At 30.9% G+C, this 17,001-nt stretch overlaps 1 pseudogene; it reads right to left on the bottom strand.

Moving 5' to 3' along the window:
• Window positions 1-9,650: 9,650 nt before the first annotated feature.
• LOC145555563 (protein GLUTAMINE DUMPER 2 pseudogene) lies at window positions 9,651-10,809 on the bottom strand (annotated as a pseudogene).
• Between the last annotated feature and the right edge of the window lie 6,192 nt (window positions 10,810-17,001).

The raw sequence follows: 17,001 nt of genomic DNA, 5'->3' as shown, positions 1-17,001 counted from the left end.
CCAACAATGCCAGCATGTTATAGTGTCCCAATATTGGATAACCTAGACCACCTTAACCAATATGTGGGCTTCTAGAGGACAATAATAGATTAATAGTTATTGGCAAGACTTTCTCCAATCCGTAAGTTTTTAGTAATTTTATGAAAGCCTTACTTTCCACGAGCATGTATACTTAATACTTGTATAATTGATATGATATGATATGTATATATAAACCTTGAATGAAGGCATAAAATAATTAGTAATAACTTGCCCGGGTTTTGTTCAGGAAGAGGCCATAGCATTGTACGCAAGTGTTGGGATCGATTGTTGCATTACATTAACAATAATATACAAAGAATTAATGGATGCGTTTGACGAGGCTTTTAATTTCATGAGGATGTATCAACATGTATTTGCTCATGACTCTAAACTTGACTAGCAAACAAAATCGAATGTATGTATACTAATTAGACCAAATAATTAAAATATAACTTAGCTAATTAAGCTATACACTTCCTCCGTTTTAGATTCTCAATACTATAGTACAAGCACAATATCAAAATATGGAGTACGCAAGTAAATTGTAAAAATTTGATATCTATTTGGATTACGTACTTTGATCTCATATAACCTTCGTTGTTTATTAATACACGAAGTACACACACTTTGATAAGGTTGCAAATCTTGCAATAATTGATATGAAGATTCTGGTGATGGTAACATTTTCTAAGGTATGAATTTAGTCACATGGTATATAGCTTTTATAGTTTTATCCCCCAACAACTAGCGTTCTCTCTTTCTTTTTTAGCAGTGGCAAATTTACAAATAAATTTGGCATGTTGCCTGCTACATGCTTTATTGCTTCAAAAAGCCAAATCAAATATAGTTGAATACTTCATCCGTTTTTAAATATTTGCTCTATTTTTTTCATGCGCGGAGTTTTGAGAAAATTTAGAAAAAGCAATAAAATATGAATTAAATATTGTAAAAACTTTTAAAAATAAAGATATAGAGCAAATAAAAACGACTCAAAATAAAAAGTGGAACAAGTATTTAAAAACGGAGGAAGTATACAAGTTTCTAAAAATGAGTAGTCAAACTTTTGTGTGCATACCATATTACCATCTACCCCTTTTAAACGTGAATAAAACCACAAACTAGAGAGAAATTCAATAGAATCAATAGCATAAGATTTATAATTATCAGTTTATTATTACATTTAGTGTCGTCTAAACAATTTTTGCACGCGAGGCAATAAGGTAGGAAATCAAACAAGTAAATGAAGGAAGATGGAATGTAATTGCTTGCCTTCATTCAAAATATTGGCAGAATATATACAGCTCTTACGAGAATAGTTAGGCCTATAATTGAGGCTTAGATTAGGGAATTGACTGAGCTAATCTACAGCTATCCTTCCTATTTACATGCACTAGATAAATACATGGCATAAATAGATATATACAATAAAATAGAATATAATTAATATTATATTCTAACAGTAAACAATCTACATGTTTCAAAATTTGATAAGATATGTTAAAATTACAGAGAATGTCTTTATCATACCCATTTTAAATCATGTCAAAATTTATAATTATAAAAAATATACTTTGTAATACACATAATGATACATCATACTGGATCAGGCTTAACTCAATTTGAAAAATACTCAGGTTAAACGTGATCACCTCTAGTCCGTTGTTCTCCCTAATTTATATTAATGGTCCATTGTTATTCCTAATTTAAATGGAGTACTAATCTGGGTACAAAATATTACTTCCGTCCGTTAATATAATGCCTCTTTTGAACATTTATTCCTCACATAATAAAGAGAAAGATGTATTATATTAAGGGACGAAGGTAGTATTAATTTTTCATAGTACTCTATACTTTATAGCAAAAAAAGGTAATTTAGTGATGATGTTAATGATGCATCGTGTATTAGTACAGTAATAACAGTAGTTGGTACTAGATTTTTGGGAATGGCAGTTGAAAGGGACAAGGATGAGGGTTGGAGACCACGGGATACATACGTACATAATTGAAGTTGGAGGCTTTGGGCCGCTCATTTGTTTGGGCTGGCCTTTCGAAAACTGAAGGGGCTGTATTATCATTTCAATTATCCACTCTGGGTCCCGCCTCCATTTTTGAGTTCCGTTTAGGCGTTTATGCGAGAAAAAAAAAAAAAAAAAAAAAAAAAAAAAAAAAAAAACCCTTTCGTAAAACACAAATTATTGGCCCTGTTTAGGAGAAAGCTGAAAGCTGAAGCTGATTGAGTTAGCTGATTTTGACTAGCTGATTTTATTAACTGATTTGACTAATTTATTGTATTAACTGATTATATAAAAGTGTTTGGTAAATAGCTGATAGCTTAAAGGTGATTGAGTATGTGAAATGACCAATAAGCTAATTGTGGGGTAGGTAATTTAGATAGGATTTTAAATTAAATGAGGTTATAAGTGTCATTTCACAATAATTAATGAATAAGTTAATTGAAAAAGCTCCTAAAATGAGCTTTTTCAAAAAGAGCTTATTTAGTGGAATAATCTCTTTCAATAAGTTTACTACCAAACACTTATATTAGCTTGTTTGACTAGTCAATTAGCTAAAGTTAGTCAAATAAGCTAATATACCCCCAATAAGCTTACTACCAAACAAGGCCCTTATAAGTGGCTTGGCATAACGCCATACCGGCCAGTTTTCACAGGGGTTATTTCGTTAATATAATAGGGTTTACTTCGTTAGTGTAATAGGGATTACTTTGTCATTTTTATAAGGAAACTCGATTAGTGTTATAGGGGTTATTTGGTTAGTGTTACAGGAGATACTTTGTTTTTTTTATAAGTGGTCACACAGTTTGGTCAGCCACACACAAGACGGACTATTCGTAAAATGATGTGTGTTAAGCTGTTAATGAAAACCCTGGTTTATAATGTTAGTCCTAATAGTAATAATTACTAGGAGTACCTCCGTTTCATATCACTTGTAGCGATTAGACATCTTTACTCACACTTTACGTCAAATCGTTGCAAATAATTGAAACGGAGGTAGTTTAAATTTCCTCCCTCTATTTCGCAGTAGTCGCAACACTTTTCTTTTTCATCCGTTTTATAATAATTGTAAGGGTTTGTTTGGTTCACCTTATTTATATTCTACTCATTTACTATATATACGCAATTTAAAAATTAAAGAATATGAGTGAGTGTAAGATAGAGTAAAAAAATGAATGTAAAAAGGTAGGTTTGTGTAAGAAAAAAGAGATTAAAATAAAAGAGATAGAATGAAAATGCGTAATTATTGTGGAATTGGAGGGGTAAAATCTACAAATAGATTAAAACAAAGTGGGTAGGGCTTAAAAGAACAACCTAAAATGAAAAGTGGGTAGGATAAAAAAAAAAAAAAAAAAAAACAGATGGAGTATTTATTTATGTTGAGAAGTAGAAATCAAGTAAACATGAGCATAGCATTCTAAATTTTGGATGATAAAAAAAATTATATATTCAGTATAGGTTCATTGTGTATTAGTAGTTTATTTAATTAACTATAAATTCATAGATATAATCGCTTTTGAATGAATCATGTTAGAGCAACTCCAATGGTAAGCTAATTGTGAAATTAGCTTGCCATGCCACCTAGGATTGTAAAGCTAATCTACCTTGTAGCTAATTAACCCATAATGGTTAAGCTAATTTTCAATAATTTTTTTTTAATTCCCACAATTTGCTAAGCTAATTAGCTTAGCTAAGCAAATAGCTTTGCCCAGCTAATTTGGTAATGCAATTCCAATGGTTAAGCTAATTATTTATTAGTTTCATAAATTGCAAGCTAGTCCTAATTTTACACTGTTGGAGTTGCTCTTAGGTCAAATAAGAGTGAGGAGAGGAGCAAGAGCCAAAGAGGGTGAGCCTCATTTATTACCGTAGTCCTTCAAAGGGAAAAAGTGTTTAGGTTGTGGTTTATGGACTTTGATAAATTGGTCTTACAAAGTCATTGCATATATTGGTCCAATGGTCCCCTCTAGACCTCTAGTAGGTGCCAGGTGGATAATCTATTACTACGTACATTATTAATAAACCAAATAAATTTGTTTTGTTGAATAAACAAGTTACTTCCTTTTGTTGCAAATTTGCAAAAGTCCTAACATTTTTTTTTCACGGGAGCATGTTTAGAATGGTTAACATCTTTGATTATGAATATAGTTAATACTTAAATTAATTTTATTAAAATTAGTTGCTACTTGCTAGTATCCAAATCTAAGATATGTCCTTTTCAAACGAATTATTTTAAAATTTTGATAAACAAATATGTGATATGTCCTTTCTAATGGAATTATTTTAAATTTTGATAAATCACATAAGTTGTTACATTTAGACAATATATAATATACAATAGTGTTTAAACTTACTATGTATTCTTATATATACCAGTAGTAAGTTTAAACCAATTTAATCATTTAAATCTAAGGGGTACATAATTAGCTTTCTATTATTTTTGTATATCTTTCCTATAAACTTTTTTCTTGAACGTCCCTTACAATGATTTACATACAACTATACCAATTAAGCTCTTAAGAGTGAACATGCTAGAGAATCATAAATACTCATCATTAGAGAATCCTTATCTTGAAAACATGATAACTCGATTCAAAAAAAATTCTACAATCAATTATCGTTGCCATGCACTAAAAAGAGCTAACATGCCTGTTCAAAATGTGGAAATGTAACTGAAAGTGCAATACATAAACTTGTAGCATCGTATTATGTTTCAAGATACACATGAAAGGTCGCATCTACTAACATGTATTGATTCCAAGATTTCCAACTCCAGGATTTAGATTCATCAGCATGGATAGAGTTGACCTTTTTGGTCACTCGTTAGTATAAAGGTATACATAATTTCATAACTTGGATTAGATATATTACTACTAGAACATAGAATTTGTCAACTAGCAAGTTGTGCTTGCATTTTTTTTTTCTTTCCTTGATTAAAGTCGTGGATTGTGTGATGCCACCGAAAATGGAATAAATGGATCATTTAGTTGATTTGACAACTCCATTGCCGACTTTAATAGATGAATTACCATACTAATAAGGTAATTGGTTGCATTATGGTGTTAAAGTGTCATGTGATTTTTTAATCTTTGATTTTTTTTCCCCTTTCCTCTCATGTACCCTTTAAGATGATAATGGATGTCCGCGTTTAGTTTCTACTTTTACTCCGGATCATAAATCAAAATCCTAACTTCATTATTATTTATTATTATTGAGTTGCATAGAACACCTATAATAAAGTAGTAGTTGATCAAGCCAGCCAATAAGTTAGGTACGTATATATATTCATATATTCGAATAACTCATTTACTACTATTAGTGTTGAAACATAGCCACCAATTCAAAACTACCAAACCTTCACATCATTGATTTTGTTTTTATCAAATATGTAGGGGAGGGGATGGAGGCCAGAGAGGTAGGCGATAATATATTATAATAATAATAATGAAAGTATGTATGTTTGACAAAATAGTTCTCAGCTTTTACATGTTGCTTGATTGGTAAGGAAAATATGATTATATGAAGATATGAGAATTTCTCCTATTGTAATGCATATAATCCTAAAACAGCCAGTTGCAAAACACAATCTATTTTCTGTTTCTAGTGCATAGATATAACAAGATCTTAATGTTTGCTCAAATATTCTGAGAAGGATTATATAATAATATAAGAAGTGGAATATGTAAAAACATGCATCTCTCAAAGTTAGTTAATATATATGCTTAATTTCTCAAAGGTTTGCCCATATCTTTCAAAGCAGGTTTGCCAAGATACTAGGAAAGTGCACGTCATTATCCACCCCCACAAGCCACGCACCACTATAAAAGAGTGTCCAAAGTTTAGGGAAAATATTATTTATCAAGGTACATGGATAGTTACAATTCATATGTTACTTGCAAAATTACATGTTCTTTTATAAGTTATTGTACACATCAAAGATGCAAAGCCCTAGCTACCCATCATGCATATATGCAAATGCAAATGCAAAGAATAATTGAATTGAATATTATTCCCCAAAATTTTTGATGATTGATCGAGTATCTCTTGCTTGAGATCCATTTTCTTCAATTTGAAGTTGATGAAGGTTCGTATATATACGTGGAGGAGCCAAAACTCTAAATCTCGGATTCATATATGTGGTGGATCCTAAACTCTTAACTTAATCTCTTATCTGCTAAAAGCACGTGTTCATATTCAACCACGTACAAATAGTATGATGGACAAAATAGTATGCAATCTATACACACAAGCCAAGTTAAATGATTTAAAGTCTACAAAAACATCTGATTAACTCGTCTATCAAGGACGTATAATCAAAGATTGTATTCACGGGACATCACTTATACTGTATATAACACGATAGTTGTTTAATGTAGGTTTCATTTCTTCATATATATTCCTAGACATTTTCCTCATAAAAGAAGGAAAACCATTTTTCTTAAACTTTTTGGGGTATGCAATTTTAGTCCCACATGGAAAGAATAATAATGTCATGGCCTGGGTTACAATCCTTATAAGGGTTACACTACGTGTGTTCAGTGTTCTATTCGTCTAATTTTTACTTATATCAATTTTTTATCTGAACTTATTAATAAGGCTCTATTCTGTTCACCTTATTTCTACTTATTTCAAGGTTAATAAGTTCAGATGAGGCTTAATAAGTTCAGATAAGGTTTAATAAGTTCAGATAAGGTTTAATAAGTTCAGATAAGATAAGTTCATGAAAAATAAGTTCAAGCTTATTTTAATTGTAACTTGAACATGTATAAGTAATCCTTATTATAACTTAAATATTTCTAAACTTATCTTATATGAAATTAATTGAATTTTATTAGACTTAACATAGTAAAAATAAGGTGAACATAACAGATTAGATGACATCAACTCCTCAAGTGTCCACTTACTCTATTAATATGCGGTCTTTTGAAAAAGGTATCTAAAAACAAATTTATGGATTATACCAAAACAGACAATATCATAATAATGTGGGGTGAAGACGAGCATACGACTCAACAAGTTGTTGGATGACTCGGGCCCAACATTAGAATCCTCTTCAACATATTTGAGTAAGCCTGGCCTTAAGATATTGTTATATCTATGCACAAGAAACAGAAGAAATACTGTAGTGTGAAGTGTGTTCTTGCAACTGGATGTTTTAGGATTATATACATTAACAATTGAATAGGGGAAATTCTCATATCTTCATATAATCATATCTTCCATAATCCCCACCAAGCAATAAGTAAAAGCGTGGACTATTTTGTCAACATTATGCATATTATATTATGTCATGGAACAATTTATTTATATTCCGTATCAACTATCAAGTACGAAGAAGCAGTGATCGACTACTAATTATGGAGAAAAAAATAAATTAAAAAAACCGACAGTGTTGTATTTATTTTTGTTTAGGTTATTTTTAATTTTAATATTTGTTTTATTTTGGTTTATGAAAAGACCGCAAGGTTGTTGAGTCATACGTGTTCCATTATGTTGGGTCTGTTGAGTAGTACTAGTACGCTTTTCGTAATTTCGTACCATAACAAAAAACCAACACCTATTGTTTGATATCTAGTTGGATTGCACCTTTCTGGCTTATTGCTTGTTTTTGGCTAAGGATATATATATTCTTAAGAGATAAATTAAGGGTTTTATTTATGTTCTTAATGGTTTATATTTCATTTTATATATATATATATATATATATATATATATATATATATATATATATATATATATATATATATATATATATATATATATATATTTTGATAGAGTATAAAACATATTCCTGGGCCTCAACCATCAGCTTAAGCTTTTGGTTGAGTTGGTTCTTTAACATGGTATCAGAGCCAACGTGACATAGAGGTCACGGGTTCGAATCTCATCCACCCCTCCTTTAAAGTGGAATTAATTCGCGCCGGGTATGAGAGGGCCTGTGTTGCCTCAACCATCAGCTTAACCTTTTGGTTGAGTTGGCTAAGGGGCACCCGTATTTAACATGGTATCAGAGCCAGGCCCACGATCGGGGCCTTAATGGCTAAGGTATACTGGGCCAAACACTATGGACAGCTCACATGTGAGGGGGAGTGTTGAGCCCATGAACAACCCACATGTGAGCATTCTCTTGTCCCACACTAAAACACTAAACACTATAGGGGGAGTGTAGTGGTAATGAAATCCCACATTGAAAGAATTCAAGAGTTACCACCACAATATAAGGCTAAGGGGCTACTCCCCTCATTGCCATATGGTTTTGAGGTGGAACTTCCTTGGTCTTGTAAAGTGGTGGACTTGCACTCTCCCGTGACGGGTGCGGCCCAGACCCGTATTTAACATAAATTGATCAAAAGCTTGATTCTTATATACAAGTATAAATTAGTGAACCTTACAACAATAATAGGGATACTTAAACGCATAACATAAACTGAGTTTTAGTCATAATATAGGTATGACACATTAATTGAAATTAGTAACTATTTTTAATTTAAATTTAATTTTTACAAGTTGATTGTTGTTTGTTTTGGCATTCTTTCTAACTACAGTGTGATGAGCTCAACTCGTGGCTCCACGCACAATTGATCCTACTTTAAATATTAACACATTGGACAAATATTTAGTGCTGTACTGCTGTATTAGGAAGGCTTTAATTTTAGTACGAGTATTGCTTTGGGCTTACGTTTTTATTAATGTGCTAACTTGTAATTAAGGTAAAACCCGTATTTTAAATTGTACTTTCTAAATAAATGGAATTTTATGCAATTCAACCTAATCTAATTATGTCTAATTAAATTTAGAGGGCCAAAACCCCGATAAGACAAGAGTGGCCTAGGAAGAAGGGTAAGAGAACCCTCGCCTCAACATGCAAATCTTTCTATTAGACAAGTTGTCGTACTAATGGGTACTCCGTACATTATAACCGGCAGTCGGGTTGCCCCATCACCCAGCCTGTAATTCTTCATCCGTTTCCCAGCAAAGTTAAACACAAATTGGTTTCTTTACACTACTTTTATTCATTTCATTGCCTTAAGAATATGTTCCTTCTTTCCCCACTTCTAATCAGTAGTCACTCAAGCAATCACTAGACAAATAAATGTACAAATATATTCTCCACTTACCCAATATCTAAAAATTTTATGAGTTTATTTTGTGCACCAATTGATTTATGAGTAAATTATGATATATGGGCTACTCTAATATTTTAAGTATCGTGTATATGGATATGGAGTATAAAGAAATTCATTTTAAATAATATGTTTTAAAATTATTTTATAAATAAAAATATAATATAAATGGTAACTTTTGTTGTGAGCATTTTCTTTTCTTCTCCCCTTTTAAGGGTTTGTACAATGAGTAGATATAAAGGCTAATATATGACCTTAGGTTTTGAGTGTACATAACAAACTTACTTTACAAGAAATGAATTATTGAATTTGTATGATTAGTTTTGTTATAATTTGTCCTTTTCCTTCTTTTAATACAAGATTGTACAAAAGTTAGTTTTTCTTTTTTATTTTTCAAATTTTTGACATAAATGTTAACGATTATTGCATAAACATTTCATGGACCCAAGTTCTTATTGTTTACATATTTTACTCTTTAAAATATAGTTTAATTAGAAGTGGTTCTAATTTGATATAATAATTCCAAGTAGAGAATATTATTTTCAGAACTATCTAATGAGTTAGAAAATCAAGAACAGAACAAGTCATTTTAAGTAATTAATGAAGATATAATTCCATATCAACTGAGACATGAAATATTACATAATGGAGTTGATGATAGTCTCTCCTCTTGTATACATCTCTCGCAAGATTAAACCAAAACTCTACCATTTACGAAGTAGAAGGCAACCAAAAAAACAAAAGGAAACCAAGATTGTAAAGGACAAAAATATATCCATATGGGTCATTATCTAACTAACTTCAAAATTGATGGGTTGGATTCGGCTCAAGTTACCAGATGCTTCAGTAATCGGCGATTTAGAGGAGGATTAATAATTTGGTACACGTATTCTCCTTCTCCTTTTCCACTCTCGAAATCTAATAACTCGATGATCTAGTAACTAGAGAGAATCCTCACCCGTGTCACAAAAAAAAGGTACTTTTTTTTTTTTTTTTTGTGTAATGAACTTATTATTAATCATGTGGGTGAGAGGTTTCATCTTCTTTAGGCTTCTCATCATCATCATCATCATTTCCAACACTAGTACTCTCATCATTAGCAATAACATTATTATTACCAACCTTATTAAGATGATCATCATCATTAGAATTACTCTTAGACATGAGCATTAAAGCAGGGGTAGCCAAGAAAGTAGGCTTATCATTGCCAGCCATAATAACAACAATCTTTTCTTCAAAAACAGGAGCACCATTTATCTTACTAACACCTTCACCTTTCTCACCACTCTCCAAATCTCCTCCTTCATTGCTTTGTTGTTGAGGATCATTTTCTCTAGACAATCTCCAATAAGAGCAAGCCAATATCAAGAGAGCAAAGGCTATGAGGCCGAGCATCGCCGCTAGTCCTCCGAATAGGTAAGGAACCGGCGAGTGCCAAGGTGATCTTGGAGTCACCGTTGTCGCTCCCGGGGCAATGGAAAATGATGAGGTCTTCTCCGGGGTTAGGGTGGCGTGTAAGGTAGTTGTCATCCTCATTTTTAAGTATGTTCTGTTTTTTTGGTTTTGAGAGATAACAGAGGAAAAAAGGTGTTATTTTTTTGTTTTGGTTGTTGTTGTTGATGTTGTTATGTTGTGGTTGAATGTTAGGTGGTGGGTTATGAATGTGAGTGTGGATGATGGGGGTGTGAGGGTGTATTTATAGGAGAAAAAACAAAAGAAAATAAAGTAGAAATGAAAGAGATAATTTGAGGGAGTAATTAAAAGGATCACAGATAGAGTGATGTTATGTTGTTGGAAAGAGTTAGCTAGCCTAGGAGGATGGGCACTAGTGCTAAAGAAGCCTACAAAAGTTAAATTAAAATTGAAACCAATTTTAGAGGGAACTTTTTTATTTTGTTTTGATTCCATCTTGTATTCCTATGTATGTACCAAGATGGTGTCAATTTAGTGAAAGATGATAGGAGGCCCGTTGTATACCTCAGCATATGGTTTTGACGGGTGGAGCCCATCCTATATTCCTACTACATTTCATTCACAACATAGTTATTACTTATTAGTTATAATGGTTTGTGGTTGTTCGGTTGACATCTAAATACATGAAAAGTTAAATCTTTTAAAGTTGAAAAAAAAATGATTGAGGTGTATGTTTTGATCGACATGTATATAATAATGTATAGGAAGTCTAAATTTGTAGGCAGTATTACTTCCTACAAGATGGCATAAGTGACTTGATTACCTTATTAATCTCCTTAATAGATCTTTCCATCAGAATTCTAATCTTTTGTGGTCGACACTATACCTTGATCTATCAGTTGTGTAACCATACAATACCTTGATTTATTAGTTGTGATGCAGTAAATAGGGATTCACTCACCACTCACATGCAAGCTTGGCAACCTTCAAGGGGCTACTAATACGACTACTAGAGTGCGATAATGGACAATAAGAAGAGACCTCCAAGTCCCACCAAAGCATGCACACTAACGTACTAGTGTTCTACTACGATCAAATTAACTGATTAAGACAAGTTTGAGCTGAAATTATACACAATTAGATGAACGTATTTGTACTATATATTTATGAGTTTTCATTTAATGTGTACATTTTCAGTGCATGTGTGAGTTTTTAAAACATCATATTCATATTGACTTGTTGGTTGAACGTTCAACTTGCTAATTAACTACTCTGTAATGTAAGTCATCATTTGATTTTAATCACTTTTGAATCGAATCAACTTAATCTCAAGTGATCGTTAACTATCTAATTTCACTAAAATCCATACCTTCATTCTTCAGCTACAAATAAAGAAATCAATAAAATTGAATGAAAAAATTATAATAAATTTGTACAAAGATAGTGTTAATGTTGTATTTGACATCATTATAGGTCTCTCAACTCAAAAGAAATGTTGATGAACACAACTAGAGAATCGATGCTAAAGTTGTAAAGTATAGAGAGCAATACCTTGTTTGCCAAAATAATTTCAAATAATAGAATATATATGTACGCATACATATGTGGTATATCCCCTCCATTTTTAAAAAAAAACCACATTATTTACACTTTACACCATTTGATATTGATATTTGATTTTAACCAATATTATATTTTCAGTTGAATAAAAATTTACTACGTACTCCGTAGTATAAATGTATAATAAAACAAAAAAAATACTATTTTTTGTATGAAATACTTAATCTATTGTAAAATTAAATATTACGTACCCCAAGGAGTGAGGGGATGGAGGGATGGTTGGTCCCTCCATCTCCCCCCCCCCCCAGTAATGGGAGTTCGACTCCTCACAGCCCCACTCCTGAGATAGGATGGGGCCCCTCCCCGTAATTTACCGGTCAAAAAAAAAAAAAAGAAAAAAAAAATATTACGTACCTCTGCGTACCCTCTACGTTGTAATTTGTATTTATTTTAAATTTTATGAATTATGATGTCAGTTATCTCAAATTTAGTTAGCACATAACAGTGTGATCGTTAATGACAACTTTTTATCTACAAAGTGGAATAGCCCATATGATATGGCCAATAAATACATTCATCACCATGATCATCATCGTCATTTATGTTTTATTCTGTTTCTCAGTGATGTCAACGTAATTCATATGATTGTGTAACCAATAATGTCACACCACCTATATCAATCATCCTTACCTTCCTCACAAATTAAACGTCTATGTCAAGCTTGTTTTGTTTTGGTTATTTTTTTAATTTTTTTTTTTTAATAATTTTACAAACAAACTTAAACTAAAATTTCCTATAATTAAATTTTATTAACACTTAAATTAGCAAAATAATTATTCATAAACGAGGATGCTTAAAGTAAATTATTATATATCAAGGTATATTGATAGCACATAAAATAATGATCAGATCATATCAATTCAGATGCATATGTATGATAATTAACAATTACAAGTTTAGTCTAATCGTATAGAATATAAATAGTAATTAACCATGATGAGGTCCATGTTAATCCCCTTCCTCTCATTTGTATGTACGGGATTAAATTGGTTAGTAACCCTCCAATAAACTAAGAGCCTAAAAACATACTTGTATGACTTTAGAAACAATGTCTCTTATATATAAAATTCTAAAGTTTCCATGATTGATTGACATCCACAATGTGAAGATAATGTGTATACAATACATACTTCTAGCAATAGATCGATATCTTATTAGTTACTTTTCAAACCAATTGATTAAGCTTCAAAAGGTGTACTTAACATGCTTTAATTACAGTACTACTATCTAGTAACTTTAATTTATTCTGTTACTAAATGTATGAAACTTAGCCACATGAACTGATTCCTATATCTTTTTTTGCTTCATCATTTCACCACATAAATAGTGATTACATGAATGTCACAAGATGATTTGCTATCTTTAGCAAATTAAATATTAAGTACGTGTTTCATTCTGCAGAAGTTTCTAAAGAATAGTGGTATATGCCAAGTTAAACAAAAGTAATCACATAATTTTTAATTCGATAAAAATGCTAACCTAACAACTAATATGCACTTATATGGTAAGATAATTATATTAAATTCCTTCATATTATATTTTGTTTGTTAATGACTACTTAAAGGGACAATTAGTTTCATATTCGCCACTAATTATATACAATGGGCCTCATCATAAAATGTGTTGATAAATATATATATAGGTACATGATGTACCAATCAGGGCAATAACACTTTAATGAGAAAGAATGAAAGATTATACTCATAAATATATATATTTTTTAATTACTCCATAGTATAGCTAGGAAGATATTAAGAACTTCATATCCATCTAAAATTTTTTAATACTTACTTGTTCATGCTTGTTAAAGTAAAACTTTGATTATTTTTATCTTTATTGTGTACTTATGTATATTATAAATTTATAATTATAAAAAGTTGATATTCAAAAAACGCATGTGGGTGAGTGCTAAGACAAATTTAACCAAGCCTCATACATACAAACGTATATGTATCTTTGTAAATATAAATTACTATGTAGTAATTAGTAATGAAATTTGTAAATAATGTCAAAAATCAAACTATTATCCATAGATACTTTTTAAATATTGAAGGTATAGCATACGCTAGGTGCAAATCTTATCCGGATTCCAATATTATAACTTTGATTGATCAACTTCCCCACGAGTCTATTTCAAACGTTATAGTGGAAACGCACTCAAATACTATTTTGGGGGGCAAATTAACAAAGATGATATCATCCAATACATTCTCATTAACCTGCAAAGAAGATGTATAAAGAAGAGAATGGTGGGTAAAGTAACAACAACAATTTGTTCTCCCCTTTAGTGCAATTTCAATGCACATCATGACAAAAACTATATGCTTTTTACACGTCTATGACATTAGTTATTTCTAACATATGAAATATAAATAAGATCAACTGATAAGAAAGTTATTCGAACTTAATTACCCGTTTTAAATCTAAAAACACAACATAACATGTGTTAGGCAAATTGAATTTCTTAAGTTGAAAACTAAGCTTATTTGAATTCAGATTAGTCGAAATCTAGTATATTCCATATTATTGAGCAAGATACCATCGTAAATAAACGATGTGCTAGCAAAGCTAGTGCTACATATTTTTCGTCTACTTTATTTCAGGTAGTGATATGTGACCTAAGCTTATATATTGATTAATTTTGCTATTTCACACAATCATATATATCTCTTTTACTTTAATTTTACTGGGGCCATATGTATAATATGAAATTAAAGTTTTCGTTATAATAATTGATTGGAGGATTAATCAGCACTAGGGGCCCGTGAGCACCAAATTCAACCATCATTTGATAGTTTAATTGACTCTAATAGAATTGGATAACATAGATATAAAAATAACTATACCTTAATCAGATTACATATGAAGCATTTATAACTTTATTAGTTTTAATCCTTGATTAGACAATACGAAAAAAGGTTCGATTTGGAGTTTAAATCTATACAACATAGATTAATTATGTCATTTGGATACTCCTAAAAGAAAGTTTGGCAATTATTCCATCATCATTATCTTGAAGCTTAGTATGAAGTCATTTCATATGATCAAGTGAAATGAATATGGAATATATAGAAATATTCTTATAAATAAACAATGGATAAGCCTAAGACAAATTAAAATAACATATGGAATTTGCTTAAGTACCGTATCTTTTTTTATTAACAGTGATAGCATATATTTTACATATAATATGTATCTGCTCAGGTTTGACATTTGATAATGGATTAATAGAAAAAAGGAGGCCAAGAAGATGTATGAAAATATATATGATGCAATTTATGAACTTATTAACCATAGATTCTCTTGTCTCCAATATGGTTGCAACTATGTGAATATAATAATCCTTTTCAAGGATAAATACCAATATATATGTGATGTGCTATTGCCCGCTCCTTTTTTTTCTTAAAAAAAATTATGGATCAGACGATATGATTAGTTTTTCAATAATATTGATTGAATCATAAGGTTTTGATAATGAAAAGAGTTTTAATAATATTTCACCGTGGGTGCTTTGTGTCCAAAAAAATAATAATGAAAAGAGTTTAAATTAACTAATTATGTAAATAAAATTATAATCTTTTGACCGGATAGGTAAATACGAGTGATAAAATGAGGGTAGAATTGGGAGAAGGTTGAACCTCAATTTTCTTAATAAAAGGGTGATTATGAAAGGAAACTAGTTCCAACTTTCGCCACTCCCCTTCTCTCTATATCTAAATGAGTGTAATTTATAACTTCTCAATTCTCAAGTTCTTTTTTTTTGTATACTCACAAAGATACAAGAGCATGCAAAGAGTAGATATAAATGGGTGTAGAGTTGCAAATTTAGTGCAATGATAAAAGTCATCTTTAAATTATCCATACCCTAAATTATATCTAGTTTAATCACGTTTGTCATTTGCTTTTGTTTTACTCAAGTTATAGCATTTGGAAACAAGACTAGAAAAGAGATAAAAGTAAAGTTGATGGTGAAGTGATAGCAATATTCAAAGGTGTATACCTGGCCTTGTAAGTCATATTTATACCTATTCCATTGCGCACTCTAGCTATAGCTAAATGCCCTCTTTTTCTTACTTTTGATGTGAGATATTGTCATTGGTGTATATATAATTTGATGCCATCTTAATCCAATCAATTTCTCTATTTTCCTTGAGGCTTCATTTTAGAATATGATGCTTTTATTGGAGAAAATATTTTTAGGCTCACCCATTTGCCAATTAATTCTTGGACCTACCAATTTTGTTAAGTAACAATATTAATTAGTTCTTCCTTTTATTTTTAATCTTCATTAAAATTGTGTATTTTGTAACAGAAGTTTCTTCCACTTTCTATTTGTACCAACAGAAATAATCACCCATGCATATTTTACGTATAAATGATATTTTTAGAGCTAGCTTACTAGCTTTCTTTATATATGTCATTGTCCTTACTTCTTACAACTTTACAAGTAGCGCATATATTCCCAAATTGGTGAGAAACATTACCCTATTGTAACTATTGACCTTATTTAACATGCTTGTAAAATACTTCACTATTACAAATTTTATATGATGGTAATTTAATAAAGTTTCCTCTACCAGATTAAAAGAGTATAACAAAAACTATGAGGTTATATTCCAAGAATGTTGTAAAGGCAATCTGGCATAGAAGAATCTGATTCACTAATCGTCTATGCATTATATTATGAATATGTGCTTCCTCATTTCACCATGTTAACTTGTATGCTTGTCGATGCACAATTTTGAGCGTTAATATGTTTAATTCTCATTGACTAACTGTTTTTAAGTTTATCATGCTGTCCATAGCACGCA

Source organism: Chenopodium album, chromosome 8 (assembly GCF_948465745.1).
Source record: "Chenopodium album chromosome 8, dcCheAlbu1.1, whole genome shotgun sequence".
NCBI lineage: Eukaryota > Viridiplantae > Streptophyta > Magnoliopsida > Caryophyllales > Amaranthaceae > Chenopodium > Chenopodium album.
This window is presented reverse-complemented; position numbering and strand designations above follow the sequence as displayed.